We start from the raw sequence: 17801 nt of genomic DNA on the forward strand, positions 1-17801 counted from the left end.
AGAGACAGTCAGACAGACTCCTGCATGCGCCTGACCGGGATCTACCCGGCACACCCACCAGGGGGTGATGCTCTGCCCCTCCGGGGCGTCGCACTGTTGCAACCAGAGCCACTCTAGCGCCTGGGGCAGAGGCCAAGGAGCCATCCCCAGCGCCCGGGCCATCTTTGCTCCAATGGAGCCTTGGCTGCGGGAGGGGAAGAGAGAGACAGAGAGGAAGGAGGGGTGGAGGGGTGGAGAAGCAGATGGGCGCTTCTCCGGTGTGCCCTGGCCGGGAATCGAACCCGGGACTTCTGCACTCCAGGCCGACGCTCTACCACTGAGCCAACCGGCCAGGGCCTGGAATGAATTCTTAATCCCTGGTCCTAAGGGTATCCAAAGCCTCTTCCAAGGTATCATTGAATTCCCAATGGAGCTTCTGTTCTTAGGGATTCCTTCCCCTCTTGAGTTCTTCAGCTCAGATGCTCTCTGTTCCACGGAGACAAGACATAAAATCCACACCCTGTTCTGTTTACACACACAGATTATTTACAAGCATTAGAGGTTAGACTGAGCAATTGGGGAAGAAGAACTGCAGAAGAGCTTATACCTGTAGGGCGATTCTAAAATGAAACAGTAGGTGTCACACCATTCTTAAGTCACCTTCCCCTGGTGAGTTTCACTGGCCCTCTGCTTACCTCGTCTGAACTTACTCCCTTAGTTATCGCTCTTCTCTCTCTCTCTCTGCATCTTTCTCTTCCCTGTTTACTTAAACCAGGAACCACACAAAAGCTCTTGGATACTATGAACAGATGAACAACATGGCTAAACTGGAAAGACTAATAATGGGATGTCTTTTTAAATCGGTGTTTGGAGGGGAATCAATGTCCTGCCTGGGGTGTAAGAGGGAGTGAGCAAAGGAGGAAGAGCTCACTCAGCCTCTGCTCTGTTATCCTGAGCAATTCAGCTCTGGCCCTAAACATGCACAACTCACTGAGTAAAAGAAGAGAATTGTGTTTAGCTTGACCCGACCTTCTAGGAAGTTGTTTTAAAATGAATGATCTCTTTTTGTATAATCATGTCCCTGGTGACTCATCTCAACCCATGTGGCTTATCAGAGTGTCTGTTACCAACTTATCCTTCTCCTCCAGAGAGAAGTTTTGGTAACCTCAAATTTCCCACTTCCTTCATGTTTCCACTGGCATTTTTATTACCCTAGTGAGGTTTCACTGCTGTTTATAGATGGGCATTCCAGGCAGTGGTCTACCAGCTTCCTCCTTAAAAACCATTGTTCAATGCCTCCATTTTAGAAGAAAACCCCAAAACTATTTCCCTTTGTCGCAAGCATCATGCCTTACCTCCTCCTCTGATGTCTTTAACACCAACCACGGCTTGTTATGGAAGGATTTCCGACATAGCTTATCAAGGTACTTTCCCATACAAAGAAAATTCTTTCTTTAAAATGAATTCTGGTTCCAGTTGGTAATGTCATAAAAATGTTCCTCACTGTGTTTTACATGGACACGATGGAATATGCTATTTTAGTTGTGGAATTAAATTTGCTTCCAGTTCCGACAGGGTTGTCCTGTACCATTGTACAGGTTGTACACCTGTACAACCCTAGGAGGCAGCTTTACACTTGAGTCTATGTGATTTGTAATCGCTGAAGTCCACAACCTGTGCAGTCAGGTGTTACAGTCCTGCTCAAGGACACCCACCACCCAACTAACCACTATCTCAATGGTCTCATTTCAAACTCTTGGGAGAAATGGTTATCCATTTCGAGTCAGTTGTCCATTCCTGTCCAGTCAGATATGCCTGGATTGGAAACATTGTTCCAGGCACAGGAATCCAGAGTTTTAGCCGTTTTGTGGGGAGGAGGAAACAGTTCTCAGGGAAGTTGTGTGGAAAAGGTAGACATCTCAAAACATGGCATCTACTAAAAGAATTTGGTGTTGGCATTGCCAAGGGCCAGTGATAGAAGCAATGGATAGCCAAAGGGTGCATTTAAATAGATTCAAGCAGCCTGACCAGGTGGTGGCACAGTGGATAGAGTCAAACTGGGATGTGGAAGGACCCAGGTTTGAGACCCGAGGTTGCCAGCTTGAGCGCAGGCTCATCTGGTTTGAGCAAAAGCTCACCAGCTTGGACCCAAGGTCGCTGGCTCGAGCAAGGGGTTACTTGGTTTGCTGAAGGCCTGCGGTCAAGACACATATGAGAAAGCAATCAATGAACAACTAAGGTGTTGCAAGGCGCAACAAAAAACTAATTATTGATGCTTCTCATCTCTCCGTCCCTGTCTATCCCTCTCTCTGACTCCCTCTCTGTCTCTGTAAAAAAACACACACACAAAAAAACTCAAGCAGTGTTTTTAAACTGTGAACTATGTAATGAGCTGTGAAGTCAATTGGGTAAGTCATACTTTTTAAAAAGATACAAATGCAATAAAGGAGATTAGAAAATAGTAGCATACAAGCCACCTATGAAGGAATACATTGTTTGGTGAAGTTATGTTTCAGTTACAGTGTATTTATTTGTATACTGGATCAGTATGTAAAGTGTGGATTGGCCTGACCTGTGGTGGAGCAGTGGATAAAACGTTGACCTGGAACGCTGAGGTCGCTGATTCAAAACCCTGCACTTGTCTGGTCAAGGCACATTTAGAAGTTGATGCTTCCTTCTCTCTCTCTCTTTCTCTTTCTCTCTCTCCTCTCTAAAATGAATAAAGTAAAGTTAAAAAAAAACTCTAAAAAAAAGTGTGGATTGAGGTACAAAATATCAAAAGCCAAACCAAAGTCCAAATCAAACAGTGGCCTTCACTGTTCCCTTCCAGCTCACAGGTCTGATGCAGGTGCCCTGGAGACATTTATTTCAGCAGGTCATTGTGGACCTTGCCTCCTCAGCGGCTTCTGACTTCTTTATTATTATTTTTTTATTTATTTTTTTTTTGTATTTTTCTGAAGCTGGAAACGGGGAGAGACAGTCAGACAGACTCCCGCATGCGCCCGACCGGGATCCACCAGGGGCAACACTCTGCCCACCAGGGGGCGATGCTCTGCCCCTCTGGGGCGTCGCTCTGCGGCGACCAGAGCCACTCTAGCGCCTGGGGCAGAGGCCAAGGAGCCATCCCCAGCGCCCGGGCCATCTTTGCTCCAATGGAGCCTTGGCTGCGGGAGGGGAAGAGAGAGACAGAGAGGAAGGAGGGGTGGGTGGAGAAGCAAATGGGCGCTTCTCCTGTGTGCCCTGGCCGGGAATCGAACCCGGGTTCCCCGCACGCCAGGCCGATGCTCTACCGCTGAGCCAACCGGCCAGGGCCGGCTTCTGACTTCTTGACTGACCTTCTTAACTGACCCTTTGTCTTGTGTCTGGTTCTTGCTGCCCCTTTATCCAGGTCTCAGAAACTTTCTTCCTCTGGTAAGGCCAGCTTAGTTAGAACCCCTGCATCCCCAGGAAGGAAAAGGTGGACGAATGACAGCAGTCTGAGTCTCCAAGACCCACCTGCCAGCAGCTTTACCCTCTCTGGTTCCTGAGTCCACGGTCACCTGGGCAGACAGTTGGTCGGAGTCACCACCTGCAGAAAGTAGGGCTTCAAGTTCGTTGTGCCAATCAGGACCCAGGTCCCGGTGGCACGAGGAACATCCAGAGAATCACCTGCTCCCGGATCTCAGCCCACGGCTTCCTTTGCCTAAGCGGAACAACTGGGAGTTTGCTTAAACACTTTGCTCTGTAGTCTTTCCGCTGGAGTTCTGCATGCTGCCTAGATCTTGAAAACCAAGCTAGCCTTGGAGCTGAACAAGATCCCTAACATCTTCCTCTTCCTAGTGACAGTCACTGGTTGGGTCTTTCATCTGAATGAACTGGCCACCAGGAGCACAGCCCTGCTGCCTACCTGTCTTCCAGTGTCCCCTCCCACATGATGCCCAAGGAGGTCAGGGAGATGCCAGCTGAGGACAACAGCTTTCTACAGCAGGTATGTACCCTCCTACTAGTTCTCCCACCTGTGGGTTTCTTCTCTGGAATCCTGGGCTTACAATCCCTCATCCTCCGACCTGCTTCTGAGGACAACAGCTTTCTACATCAGGTATGTACCCTCCTACTAGTTCTTCCGCCTGTGGGTTTCTTCTCTGGAATCCTGGGCTTACAATCCCTCATCCTCCGACCTGCTTCCCAATCTTCAATTTCTGTAGAAGTTTGAATGTCTTTCTCTGCATTAATTTCTGCAATTTTGGGCTCTGGCTGGTTGGCTCAGTGGTAGAGCATTGGCCCAGTGTGTAGAAGTCTTGGGTTCAATTTGTGGTCAGGGCACACAGGAGAAGTGACCATCTGCTTCTCTCCCCCTCCCCCTCCTCCTTCTCTGTCTCTGTCTCTGTCTCTCTCTCTCTCCTCCCTTCCCGCAGCCATGGCTCCAATGGTTTGAGCAGGTTGGCCTCAGACACTGAGGATGGTTCCATGGCCTTGCCTCCGACGCTAAAATAGCTCGGTTGCCCGAGCAATGGAGCAGTGGCCCCAGATAGGCAGAGCATCGCCCTGTAGGGGGCTTGCCAGGTGGATTCCAGTCCGGGCACATGAGGGAGTCTGTCTGTCTGCATCCTTGCCTCTCACTTAAAAATTTTTTTTGGTAATTTTGAACAAATTGTTAAAGTATTGTATTTTCAAAATTTCAAAAAATAAGTCTTTGTTATTACTTCTACATGACCCACCTTAAACTATACCCCAGTCAAATTTGCTTAAAATGCTTCAAATTCTATGACTTGAGAGAGAAGAAGATGAAAAATGCACTCTGTGGTGCAAAATGGATGCTTCTCTGTGGTCCCAAGCAGCTGCGCGTCCCCCCATCATGTTAGCCTCTGGATCTGCTCAGCATTCACTCTGGAATTTCTAAAATGTCATAACAGCGGGCTTTCAAAATAATATGCTCATGCACCCCCATCCCCCAAGCCTGCAATATTGTCAGGATGTTTTATCTGGTGCCATATATCTTGCACATGACAAATCCATTTCTCCAAACAAGCTATCATACACGTCCACACCGTCTATAAATTTGGAATCCTGACATCTATGCTATTACCCTCCGATGTTTGGGTTGGCTTGAGCTGGGCATCATTGGGGGGGCCGATGTTTTTAAGGAATGGAGGGGATGTCACTCTTTTCTTCCTGATGGGTTCCCTCTGGGGAAAGTGATGTCAGGAACATGCAAGGCTTAACCCTACTGGAGAAAGCCCCAGATGCTCTCTCCGGGGTACCACGAGATTAAACAGGCCTGATCTGTAAGCATCCCCGCTCCAGGGGTGATAACAAGGTCATTCTGTACTTAGGTTTGGCTTTGTAATAATACATCTGGCATCAATAGAGTTTTTTTCCTTCCAAAGTACTTTCTTACTTATGATCTCATTTGCCCTCATGGGAGGAGGAAGGGGAGCTGGTTAGGATGAGCAAACTGGAGTTTCTCCTGCTGCGGGCTGGGCAAGTTGCTTTCTTTACCTTTCTCAGGTTGAGTTTCTCCGTCTGCAAAGCAATATCATGATGGCTGTAGGGTGCTGAGGGTTGTATAAATGCCAGTGTATGTGGAGCGGGGAAGAGCTTTAAGAAACCCAAAAAGCTATAGACAGAAATGTGTTGTGAAGATAAAAGTCATCTACATACTCTGGAAGGAATCTAAAAAATAAATCCAAGAAATAAACAGAAAGAGGTTTCAGCCTTTATATTGTGAAGACCCACAGATGAATTGTGGTTATGCATAGAACCCACTACTTTGGTAGGCTCCGAGTTTTGGTCTGTAGCTTCAAGAGACCTCTAAACTGTAGGTCGAATGTCATTGCTGGTGTCGGCTCTTTCTTCACTTTATGCTCTCGCACTCAAGAAAGCATATCAGAATGCAAATGAGATCAATGTTATTATAAGAGGAACCCTGACTTCGCTCAATTTATTTTTGCTCAATTCATTTTCCAAAAGTGCAAACTCAGGATCCTTATATGCAACAAAACCAAACTGACTTAAGCAAAAGATCAAATTTATTGACTTGAATAAGAAAAAAGGATCCAGGACCAGATGCTTAAGTCACGGCTGGATCCAGGGTCTCTAATGGTTTCATCAGGACTTAAACTATTTATCCATCTCTAGGTTCTGCTTTTCCTTGTATTGATGGTGTCAGTTTCTTCGTGAGTGACAAACGGCTTCTGGGAGCCTTAGGTTTATATCCTCAAAGCTTAGCACCCTCTGTGAAAAAAGTTTTTTTTTTCTTCCAATAGTTTCAGCATAAATCCTAGGATTAAGACTTAGTGGACTGACTTGGAAGTACTATGCACAGTCCCTGCATTGGCCACCGGGTTTGGGTATGGGATGTGCTGATTGGAGAGAAATGTCTTCTCTCTCCCTCTCTCTCTCCTCCTGCTACCCCCCCCCCCCCGCAGGCATCCCCAAACTGCAGGCCGCATGAGGCCCCCTGAGGCCATTTATCCGCCCCCCCCCCCGCCGCACTTCCGGAAGGGGCACCTCTTTCATTGATGGTCAGTGAGAGGAGCACTGTATGTGGCGGCCCTCCAATGGTCTGAGGGACAGTGAACTGGCCCTCTGTGTAAAAAGTTTGGGGACCCCTGGATGAGGGATGAAAGTGGGGTCAGTCTCATCAGTACCATATAGATTAACAGTGAGTGTAGGGTGCTCCTCAAAGGAAAACTGAGGGGCTGTTACCAGAAACTAGAAGAACGGAAGTTGGGTGAGCAAAATCAATAGATGTTCCCTACAGCAAATACGATACTTAGGCAATTAATAGTAAGAAATTATAGCACATATTACACATGGGTGGTGCTTACCAGTGTGTTAGAGCAGTGTCACTGAACACCTCTGACCTAGTTCAACTCTATCATCTTCCAGATTTTCTTGTCATTTGATAAGTTTATTTTGGGAATAAGGAGTGAAGTTTTTGTTTTCGATTTTGATACCTCAATAGAGGTTTCCTCAGAAGAAGGAGCCAACCTAAGCGCTCTTCTCACAAGTTTTCCAGGAAAGAACCTGCCCTCCAAAGGTGAGGAGGAAATGACTAAGGTCTGTTTTATACAAGTGGCGTCCATACTTCTTGCTGTGAGAAAAACAAAGAAAAACAACGTACAAAATGTAATACCTCTGATTTCTCAACTGTTTTCATGACCCAATGGCAGTAAAAGGAAGTACATACAGTTTTATTACCTGGATTTAGAGACAAGGGAATTGAACTAGAGAAAACCAGGCTCGTGAGCAGACAGCATAGCTAGCGACCATTATTGTATGACTCAAAGCACTTCAAAAGGCCTGCTGTCTGGAAACCTGTAAAGTAAGCAGTCTCTGCCATCGGAAGTGCTTCTTCCTTTTTTTTTTTTAAATTTATTTATTTATTTATTTTTGTATTTTTCTGAAGCTGGAAACGGGGAGAGACAGTCAGACAGACTCCCGCATGCGCCCGACCAGGATCCACCCGGCACACCCACCAGGGGGCGACGCTCTGCCCACCAGGGGGCGATGCTCTGCCCCTCCGGGGCGTCGCTCTGTTGGGACCAGAGCCACTCTAGCGCCTGGGGCAGAGGCCAAGGAGCCATCCCCAGCGCCGGGCCATCTTTGCTCCAATGGAGCCTCGGCTGCAGGAGGGGAAGAGAGAGACAGAGAGGAAGGAGAGGGGGAGGGGTGGAGAAGCAGATGGGTGCTTCTCCTGTGTGCCCTGGCCGGGAATCGAACCCGGGACTTCTGCATGCCAAGCTGACGCTCTACCACTGAGCCAACCAGCCAGGGCGCTTTCTTCCTTTGTCTTTTCTTTTCTTTTTTACTACCTTTTAAAACTTTTTTGCTTTCCATTTTATTTTGCACTGGTTTCAGGTAGGCAGCATAGTGGTTAGACACTCATATCCTTTACATAGCCTTCCCCTGCTATTTCCAACACCCACCTGGCACCCTACACTGCTAGTACAATACTACTGACTGGGTTCCCTATGCTTTACTTTACATCTCTGTGACTAGTTTGTAATTAGCCATTTGTACTTCTTCATCTGTTTGCCTCTTTCATGCGGCCCGCCAAGTCCCTTCCCATCTGGCAACCACCAGCCTGCTTTCAGTGTCTATCGGTTTCAATTTTGTTCATTTATTGTTTTCTTTAGATTCCACGTATAAGTGAAATCATATGGTATCTGTCTTTCTCTGAATGACTTATTTTTCTGAGCAGAGCATAATACCCTCTAGGTCCATCCATGCTGTTGCAAATGGTAAGATTTCCTTCTTTTTCATGGCAGAGCAGTATTCCATCATGTAAATGCACCATGACTTTTTTATTCATTCATCTGCTGATGGGCACTTGGCTTGCTTCCATATATTGGGTATTGTAAATAATGCTGCAATGCACATAGGGGCGCTTATGTTTTTTTACATTAGTGTTTCTGGTTTCTTTGGATATATTCCCAGAAGTGGAATCACTGGGTCATAAGGCAGTTCCATTTTTAATTTTTTTGAGGAAACTCCATGCTGTTTTCCATAGAGGCTGCATCAATCTGCATTCCCTCCAACAGTGCACGAAGGTTCTCCTTCCTTCACATCTTTGCCAACATTTGTCATTTGTGGATTTATTGATAGCCATTCTGCTAGGTATTTGTGGTTATAGTGAGCATTTCTCTGATGACTAGTGACACTGAGCATCTTTTCATATGTCTACTGGCCACCTGTATGCCCTCTTTAGAGAAATGTCTATCAAAGTGCTTTATTTATGAGTTGTGTGTAGTTTAACTGGATCTAGACATTACATTGCCTAGAAGCCAAAGCATAATTAATGCATTTTTAAGGGTCAGTTCAATTCAACTAATAGTTATTGAGGATTTATTACTAGTTGTAGCTCTCAGGGTGTTTTGGTTGCCAGTAATAGGAAATCCACTTCCAACAGTCTTAAAATATAAAAGGAATTTATTGACAAGCCCAGTGGTAAGGTGGCCTTCAGGGGAAGCTTGATCCAGAAGTTTACTGAAGACTCCGCTTCTCTTTTCTTTCTTCTCAGACTTCCAGGCTGTCTGCTTCACTGGCTGCCTTATGATAACAGGATGGCTGCCAGAATGTTCTGAGAGCTACCCGCTTCCTTATTCACATCCATCAGGAGAAAAGCAGTTGTCCAAGGAGTTTATAGGGTGAGTCAGTTTTTTTCCAGAGAATATCTCCTCACATCTCAATAGTTCAAACTGGGTCATGTACTCTCTATTTCTTAACCGGACTTGTTGGCCAGAGGATGGGATATGCTGGTAAATAATGTCTATACAGCACCACTTCCCCAGCGGCATGTGGGCTGGGGACAGGGAGCCAGAGAGGCAGCGGTCTGGTCTGAATGAAAGTCCACATATTGTCATAGAAGGAAAGGGAATAAATGCAAAAATGCATCTCATTCAGTGCTGGCTTTTAAAAAATTTTTTTTATTTTATTCAGTGAGAGGAGGGGAGGCAGAGACAGACTCCCACATGTGCCCCAACAGGATCCACCTGGAAAGCCCACTAGGGGGCGGTGCTCTGCACATCTGGGTGTTGCTCTGTTGCTCAGCAACCAAGAGAGCAGAGGCCATGGAGCCATCCTCAGCACCCAGGGCCAACTCACTGCAATTGGGCCATGGCTGCAGGAGTGGAAGAGAGGGGAGGGAGGGGTGGAGAAGCAGAAGGGCGCTTTTCCTGTGTGTCCTGACCGGAATCGAACCCGGGACATCCACATGCCAGGCCAATGCTCTACCATGGAGCCAATCGGCCAAGGCCAGTGCTGACTTTTAAATTAATGAGTAGAATGATATTGAATATTTGTAAATACAATGAGAAAATCAAATATCAAGGAAAGAAAAGAAGATAATTTGAATTTGGGACATATTGAGTTTCAAGTACCTACAGAATATTTGGGCAATACTGTTGAACAGAAAGTTAGGATTAAGGACCCAGCATTCAGAAAATCAGGTTTGGGCTGGAGATATAGGTATGATAGTTAAAAGACATGATAGTGGAGACAGGTCAGTTCAGGGCAAGCACCCAGGGGTCGTGCAGGGCGAGTGAGAAGGAGCCCCGAGGTGTTGGAAATGGGGAAATAGTAGGGACTGGAGAAAGTGAGGGAAACACCCTATCAAGAAGGCCCAGGGGAGGACCAGTCCACAGAGGAGGGAGGGGTCGTCTCAGAGGCAAGGTCGTGTCTGTTCAGGCCAAGTCAGGCCTCGGCAGTGTCTGCTGGATTTAGCTGCTGGGAGGTCCTTGTTGGCCGTGACAGAGAGAATGTGGAGGGGTGAGGAGAGTCCCTGAGAAGACGGGGACAATAACATGGTGGAGGCAGTGACAGGGGACCTCACCTTGCAGAGCCTGTCTCTGAAGGTCAAGGGGAGAGAAGGCAGAACTCAAAGAGAGAGAGTGAGAGAGAGAGAGAGAGAGAGAGAGCGCTATCTTTTCCCTGACAGGGCCTGAAAGAGGTTAAATACTTTTTGTATCAGGTCATTGAATCTGTTGATATTCCTCTCTCTGGACAGGGAGGGTAGGTGGGTGTGCAGGAGGCGGGGGCTGGGTCTACCCCAGGTGGTGGGCCGCAGCACATAGACCCAAGTCTTTTTTTCTAGACCAGGTAAGAACAAACATCACTAAGGTGCCCATCTGCAACTGCTCAGGTGTGTGGGTACCTTCCTGCTAGCAGTAGCTTGGGTGTCCTGAGTGAATTAGGTACCTTTCCTCTTCTCCACCTCCCACCTGACCCGAAGGGCAGATATGGGGGCCCCTTCAAACTCCATACAAGGACCTCCCAGAGCGCCTGATGTGTAGACTGCCTGCCCCAATGTCCAGGCTCCCCAAACCCTTTCCCTTTTCCTCCTGTTTCCGCCTCACAGCTCAGCCTCCATCGTTTCACAGTCCCGGGTTGGCCTGCCCGGGCCTTGGGAGGCTCAGAGGAGAAACAGTCCCGGGTTGGCCTGCCCGGGCCTTGGGAGGCTCAGAGGAGCAGTCCTTGGGCTCAGCCTTGCATCTCCCTGTCTCAATGGACCCACAGCCGGCCTCCCTTCTATCTGTTGCTGCCAGTGCCCCTGCTCCCCCCGTCCTCACGGCCTGTCCCCAAGGAAAACACCCTGGACAGGGAGCCAGAGCCTAAGGACCAGCTGTGGTGGTGGGCTGTGCGCAGGAGCCCCCAGCCCAGCTCATCTTCCAACCTCTGCTGTTCAGTCCGAACTTCAGAGAGAGAATCTCAGTGTGAGGGTGTTTCTGAGGCTGGGAGAAAGGAAGGGAGAGATCCTGGCTTCCCAGGAATGCTGCAGGGCACGCCTCTAATTAGCACCCAGGGGCACTCCTGTTCTCTCCAGCCCGCTGCATTGTAATCCCCTCTGCTCTCTGCCCCAGACCTGGGCGTAACCGGAAGTCTGAGCCGCTTCGGAGGTGCAACAGGATTCCAGGAAACGCGGAGGCCTTGGAGGGGTGCAAGAACTTGGCCAGGGCTAAAGCTGCGCTCACCTGGGTGAGCCAAGTGCCGGCTTCTTTAACGGGGGAGGGAGCTATTAGCTTCTTCCCTGGAATCGCACCCCACCCAGCACCTCCCTCCCTGTTGGAGCATCAGCCACTTTGGATTCCAAGGGCTCCAGGCTTTGCATTCTATCACTGCTTGTTATGAGCAACAACTGATTTCAGCAGGAGTCCAACCTGTTCAGTGCCTGTACTGTGTAGCAATAACAGGGCTACAAAAGTAGGCCTACCTCTACCTCTCTCCTTATGCTAACAGCCCAGCTCCCAACACAAGACTTATGCAAATAAAATATTTAGAGAACCAATCAAATTTTTATTTAGTTCTTGGAGAAATAAATGAAGGCAAACAGGGAATCGGCACAGCTTAGAGCTGTGCTATTGTTGGTCAAATAAGTTTGTAAATACGATATATATGTTTGCTCGCTTATAGTTTGCATTGGGTGTGGGGGATAGGCTGTAAGCAGACAGGGTTGTTATAGCCTAAGGCAGGGGTTGGGAACCTATCGCTCCTGAGCCAGATGTGGCTCTTTTGATGGCTGCATCTGGCTCACAGACAAATCTTTAGTAAAAAAAAAAATAACATTAAAAATATAAAACATTCTCATGTATTTCCTACCGCTCATGTTCATGGTTGCGGGTGGCTGGAGCCAATCACAGCTGTCCTCCGGGACAACACCAAATTTTTATTGGATAATGCCTAACGTACATGGGTCGTTGTATAGCTCTCACGGAATTACATTTTAAAATATGTGGCGTTCATGGCTCTCTCAGCCAAAAAGGTTCCTGGCCCCTGGCCTAAGGCTTAGTTTTAAAACTAAGCTTTTCCCCACACCCTTGACTGTTGCATGATGTGGGGTGGTGCACTCTCATGAGGAATCCCATTATGCCTCAGGTAAGTGACTTTGTATCAGAGACTTCCTTGTTTGTATATTGGGTTAAAGGATTTGATTTCTATACTATAAAATGGGGCAGAGGAGCCCATGTGAAGGAGAGCAGAGAAAGGCCACGTGGAGGAGAGGAGAAGCAGCCAAGATGGCAGAGTGCTGAAGTAGAAGAGAGTTTGTGCAGAGAGAAGGAGATGGGGAACAGAGGTGAATAAAGCTGGTGAGGTATGAACCTTTGATTCTAGGAAACTCAGATAAGTCAGTGGCTTTGGGAGCCCTGAATGGAAAGGGAAGTGTTTTCCCACTGTGTGTATTTCTTGCCTGCCGGGTGCAAGCTAGGATTAAAGCTGATGGCCCACCAGTTCTTGGCTCTGTTGTTTCATTACTGTCTGTCCGAATCAAATGCGAACCTGCATGGGCCAGGCGGCTGTGATGGTGGCCGTGGCTACTGGCTTTACAGCTATCCAATACTGTAGCTACTACACCACAGGTGGCTATTCAAATATAAAGTAAGTAAAAGTCAATAAAATTGAGAACTCAGTTTCTGTAGCCACCAGTGACTAGTGGCCACCGCACTGGACCACAGTGCAAAATTAGTTTTACCTTGCAGAAAGTTCTACTGGGCAGTGCTGGCCTAGAGCCACAGAGGCTGACTTCAGAGGATAGGTATGGCTCTGGCCGGGCCTAGAAGGACAGCAGAATTAGATAGAAGAGGAGTGGAAGGGTTTCCAGGTGGGAGGAACTGGGAAACTGTGTGCAGAGGTTGGAATGAACCTGGCATGCTGGGACAGCGCCCAGGAGCAGAGGGTTGGTTAGAGCAAATTTTTTTTTTTTATAATAATTTTATTTTTTTTAATGGGGTGACATCAATAAATCAGGATACATATATTCAAAGATAACAAGTCCAGGTTATCTTGTCGTTCAATTATGTTGCATACCCATCACCCAAAGTCAGATTGTCCTCTGTCACCTTCTATCTTGTTTTCTTTGTGCCCCTCCCCCTCCCCCCTTTCCCTCTCCCATTCCCCCCCCCCCTAACCACCACACTCTTATCAATGTCTCTTAGTTTCACTTTTATGTCCCACCTACGTATGGAATAATGCAGTTCCTGGTTTTTTCTGATTTACTTATTTCGCTTCGTATCATGTTATCAAGATCCCACCATTTTGCTGTAAATGTTCTGATGTCATCATTTCTTATGGCTGAGTAGTATTCCATAGTGTATATGTGCCACATCTTCTTTATCCAGTCATCTATTGACGGGCTTTTTAGAGCAAATTGGTTTTTTTTTTGAGGAGCTGTGAAAACCATTGTCCTGCTGATGATAACAGGCATAGGGAATGGAAGAGGGAAGCCCATCTGCTTCCCAGCTCCCACCCCATATCCCATCCTTCACACTGATTACCCCGTGGGGAGGAGAGAGTGCTGACTGGACCTCAGGCTCCTGGTCTCAGTGAGGCGGCTGCTAGCATCACAAGTCTAGTTACCTGCTCTATTTGAAAACTGCTGGGAAGGGATGGGATGGGAGTCTGGATCTGTGACCTCCCTTTTTTTGGTGTGTGTGTATTTTTCTGGAGTTAGAAGCGGGGAGGCAGAGAAACAGACTCCTGCATGCATCCGACCGGGATCCACCTGCATGCCCACCAAGGTGCAATGCTCTGTCCATCTGGGGTGTTGCTCCTTTGCAGCCAGAGCCACTCTAGCACCTGAGGCAGAGGCCATGGAGTCGTCCTCAGCACCCGGGCCAACTTTGCTCCAATGGAGCCTTGGCTGTGGGAGGGGAAGAGAGAGACAGAGAGGAAGGAGAGGGGGAGGGGTGGAGAAGCAGATGGGCACTTCTCCTGTGTGTCCTGACTGGGAATCGAACCCGGGACTTCCACATGCCAGGCTAACACTCTACCACTGAGCCAACTGGCTAGGGCTTGTGACCTCCCTTTTTTACCAACCCAGATCTCTGGGAAGCTGACTTCCAAACCTCCTTGGCTGAGTGGGGAATTGGGAAGAGCACAGAAGTCAGGCTTACCTGAGTTCAAGTACTGGTTCACCAGCCAAGTGCCCTTAGGCAAGCACTTTAACTCTAAGCCTCAGTTTACCCATATGCAAAATAGGGATGATGCTAGTGCTGACCTTACAGGGTAGTTACAAGGATTCCATGCATAATGTTTGCAAAGGAGGAATATCTTTCTCATTTTTCACTTGATAGTCGAGTCATCAAATGCTAAAACAAGAACAGGGCATGAAGTACATCCAGATTCTATATTATAGATCAGGGGACGGTGGCTCAGTGTGGACAGTGATTCCTGAGGTCAAACCACAGCTTAGCACTAGGCCGACCCTGGTCTCCTCAGAGCCAGAACCCCTTCTACTTCTGGTTTGTCCTGCTGCTTCTCTGAGAGAACAGTTGGCTTCCCCTTCTTTAAGCTCTGTGACCCTTCTACCCCCAACCAGGGAGCACAGTTGCTGTTCCAGGAAACCTTCCACCCCTTAGAGCTTTTACAATGTGCAAAGGTCCTGGGGCGCACAGAAGGAATGAGGGACAAGGGTTGAACAGAGCCTTGCCCAGCACAGCAGCTTAAGGTTTTCAGACTTTTAAACAGTAGTGGGATTCAAGCTGGTTTGCACCAGTTTGGCAGAACCGATACCTAATTTTTTGTTGAGTTCAGCAAACCGGTTGTTAAAATGGCACTTGTTTTTATTTGGTATTTTTCTGAAGTTGGAAATAGGGAGGCAGTCAGACAGACTCCCTCATGTGCCCAACTGGGATCCACCTGGCACGCCCACCAGGGGGTGATGCTCTGCCCATCTGGGGCGTTGCTCTGTTGCAACCAGAGCCATTCTAGCGCCTGAGGCAGAGGCCACAGAGCCATCCTCAGTGCCAGGGCCAACTTTGCTCCAATGGAGCCTTGGCTGTGGGAGGGGAAGAGAGAGACAGAGAGGAAGGAGAGGGGGAGGTGTGGAGAAGCAGATGGGCGCTTCTCCTGTGTGCCCTGGCCAGGAATCGAACCCGGGACTCCTGCACGCCAGGCCGACGCTCTACCACTGAGCCAACTGGCTATGGCCTAAAATGGCACTTGTAATCAGGGTCCTCTGTAAGGTGGGCACCTGGGCAGCCGCCCAATGTGGACATCACAAATTTACATTCCTTACTCTTTTTTTAACATTCATCTGCGCAACAGTGTATTCTAAGCACCTGTAGTCATGTTCATTCCGTCCATAGGTGAAAAAAATTGCAAGTGAGAACCCCAATCAAGAAGCAATATGGAAGTATCTAAAATAACAGTTTTATTGGGTTTTTTTTGACAGGTATTATTTAATATTTTTAAATTAATATTTTAAAACTCTTTTATAACAATCTAGTTTTGTGTAGCTGTTTTATTGTCCTTATTTATTAAATGCGTGAAATAATAAACTACCTTCTTTTGGTATATCGTTTTTTATATTTAAAACAGTCATTAGGGCGGAGAACCAATTGTTAAATTATTTGAATCCCACCGCTGCTTTTCAAGCCTGTTTGCAGTTGACAGCCCCTAAAAACAGGTGATCCTTCTTTAGAGATTTTGAACCTATTCCGTTTTTAAAAAAAACAACTTATTACTTAACACGCACATGATTCCAATTCCACCTAACTTCAAAGAAAGGAAGAGACGCGGTTGGCGATGAGGTCACACAATAGAAGTCTTTTGTTTAGTTTTGTTTCACTCCTTCTGCCTCGGGAGCAGTGCTTCCTTCGCTCTTACCTCCTTAAGCCCCTCCGCGGCTTCTTTTGTGCCAAAGAGCTGGGGAGCGACACAGGGACAGGCTGTTTTTACAGCTGTGCTGAACTCCAACCTGAGAGCCGTCCATCGCGCGGCTCCTACACTGGGGCGGCTCCAGGGGGGAGGGGAAGGATGTAAATCACGCCCTCCCACGTGCGTTCCCAGCTCAGTTGTCTCCCAGCCTCACCCAGGGGCTTCTTAAGTTCTGACTAGGAAGCGGAGCTGCCAGGAAAGGTGACTCTTCAGCCCAGCAGCGAGGCTTACCCCGTGGGCAAATCGACCCTGGTGTCCACAGGTGTGCCTTGCTTTACACAATAAGGGCATTGACACAACCCTGCACTGATGGGACCACACACTGGTCGGGGCCACCACCTCATCTTAGGGCGGAGGAAACTGCTTTTCTCATAAGTTTAGTGAACTCGGTGCTCTCCCGGGACTCCTCCCGTTTTGACAGCCCTGATTTTATGAAGATGTATAGATATCAGATTTTTAAAATGCCCTGTGGGAGTTCACCAGTAATGACAGAGCTAACATTTATTGTGTTCTTTCTGGGCTCCAGACACAGTAGAAAATGCTTTTCGTGTGTCCTTTTGTTTAGTCTTCAGAAGAGGCTTTCAAGTCAGGTAGCCTTTTTCTCCGTCACCAATTAGCAGTTGATTAGAAGAGCTCGGTGTGCCGCAGGGCAGAGCAGACCGGATGGTACTTTCTGGACACAAGCCCAGCTCCTCGCATGAGGGGAGGGGGAGGGCTCAGGAGACTGCATGCTGTTCCCAGACTTTCTCTGGTGGGGACTTGTGCTCTGAGGCAACACACGGTCTTTCTTACTCTTTGAAATCTGTAGAAGCCTTGCAGCATCTGCTGCTAATTTTGTGAACTCAGGGCCAAGAGGAGGCCCCACGGCCTCTTCCTCACTGCTTGCAGCATCCCGGTGTTCCTGTTTCCATCACCTCCCTCCAAAGCCTGCAGAGATCTCAGTTGCCTACCAGTATTTGTCTGTCTGCGTGGTGTCTTTCTCTTTTTTATCACGGCCACGTAGAGTGGTAGTACTCCTGCGGACAGCAAACACACCGACACCTCTTATACTTCTTTATTACCTGAATTAAGAGCCCTATTCAAATACTTTCAAGAACTAGGCAGTTAGCCCAACGAGTGAGGCCAAGTGGGTGGGCACCGGGCAGCACTGCCCAGCCCAGCCTGCTTGTTCAAAAGTTTCATTAGGAACCACAGGTCCAATGTTAATAGATTTTTGGGGGTGAAGTCACTTCATTTTTAGGAGTTGTTAACTTTAAAAACATGTTAAAATACCATGTAGGAATAAGACTCAGGGACCAGTTCACAACCTTTGATCGATCGAGGTTTTCACTTGAGTGGGTTTTGTGGCAGGTATGATCCCAGGGATCCCCTGATTTTGCACTTTGCTTGGTGTGTGTGTGTGTGTGGATGCAGACTTTGCTCTTGAAATGATAACTGCCTGTGTTGGCTAAGCTGGGTTTGCACAGCTGAGACACTGTGTTGGACCGACAAAGCAGCAGTAGAGGGTATCAGCAGACCTGGCTGCCAGTCTGATTCTGCAATAGACCAGCTGTGTGGCCTTGCTCATGTGAATCTCTGGGGTCGAGCATCCTCATTTATAAAGGGAAAGCGTTGGTGAAAGTAGCCTTAGGGCCCTTCCAGTTTCAAAATTCCATATCTGTGGCTTTCATTTGAGTGATTGAATTACT

The 17801-nt window shown here is 47.8% G+C and overlaps 1 non-coding gene across 1 annotated transcript; it reads right to left on the bottom strand.

Moving 5' to 3' along the window:
• Nucleotides 1-260: 260 nt before the first annotated feature.
• On the bottom strand, nt 261-336 carry TRNAS-GGA (transfer RNA serine (anticodon GGA)). The gene has a single exon. It is a non-coding gene; the product is annotated as a tRNA-Ser (tRNA).
• Between the last annotated feature and the right edge of the window lie 17465 nt (nt 337-17801).

The sequence above is a fragment of the Saccopteryx leptura genome, chromosome 13 (genome assembly GCF_036850995.1).
Source record: "Saccopteryx leptura isolate mSacLep1 chromosome 13, mSacLep1_pri_phased_curated, whole genome shotgun sequence".
Lineage (NCBI taxonomy): Eukaryota > Metazoa > Chordata > Mammalia > Chiroptera > Emballonuridae > Saccopteryx > Saccopteryx leptura.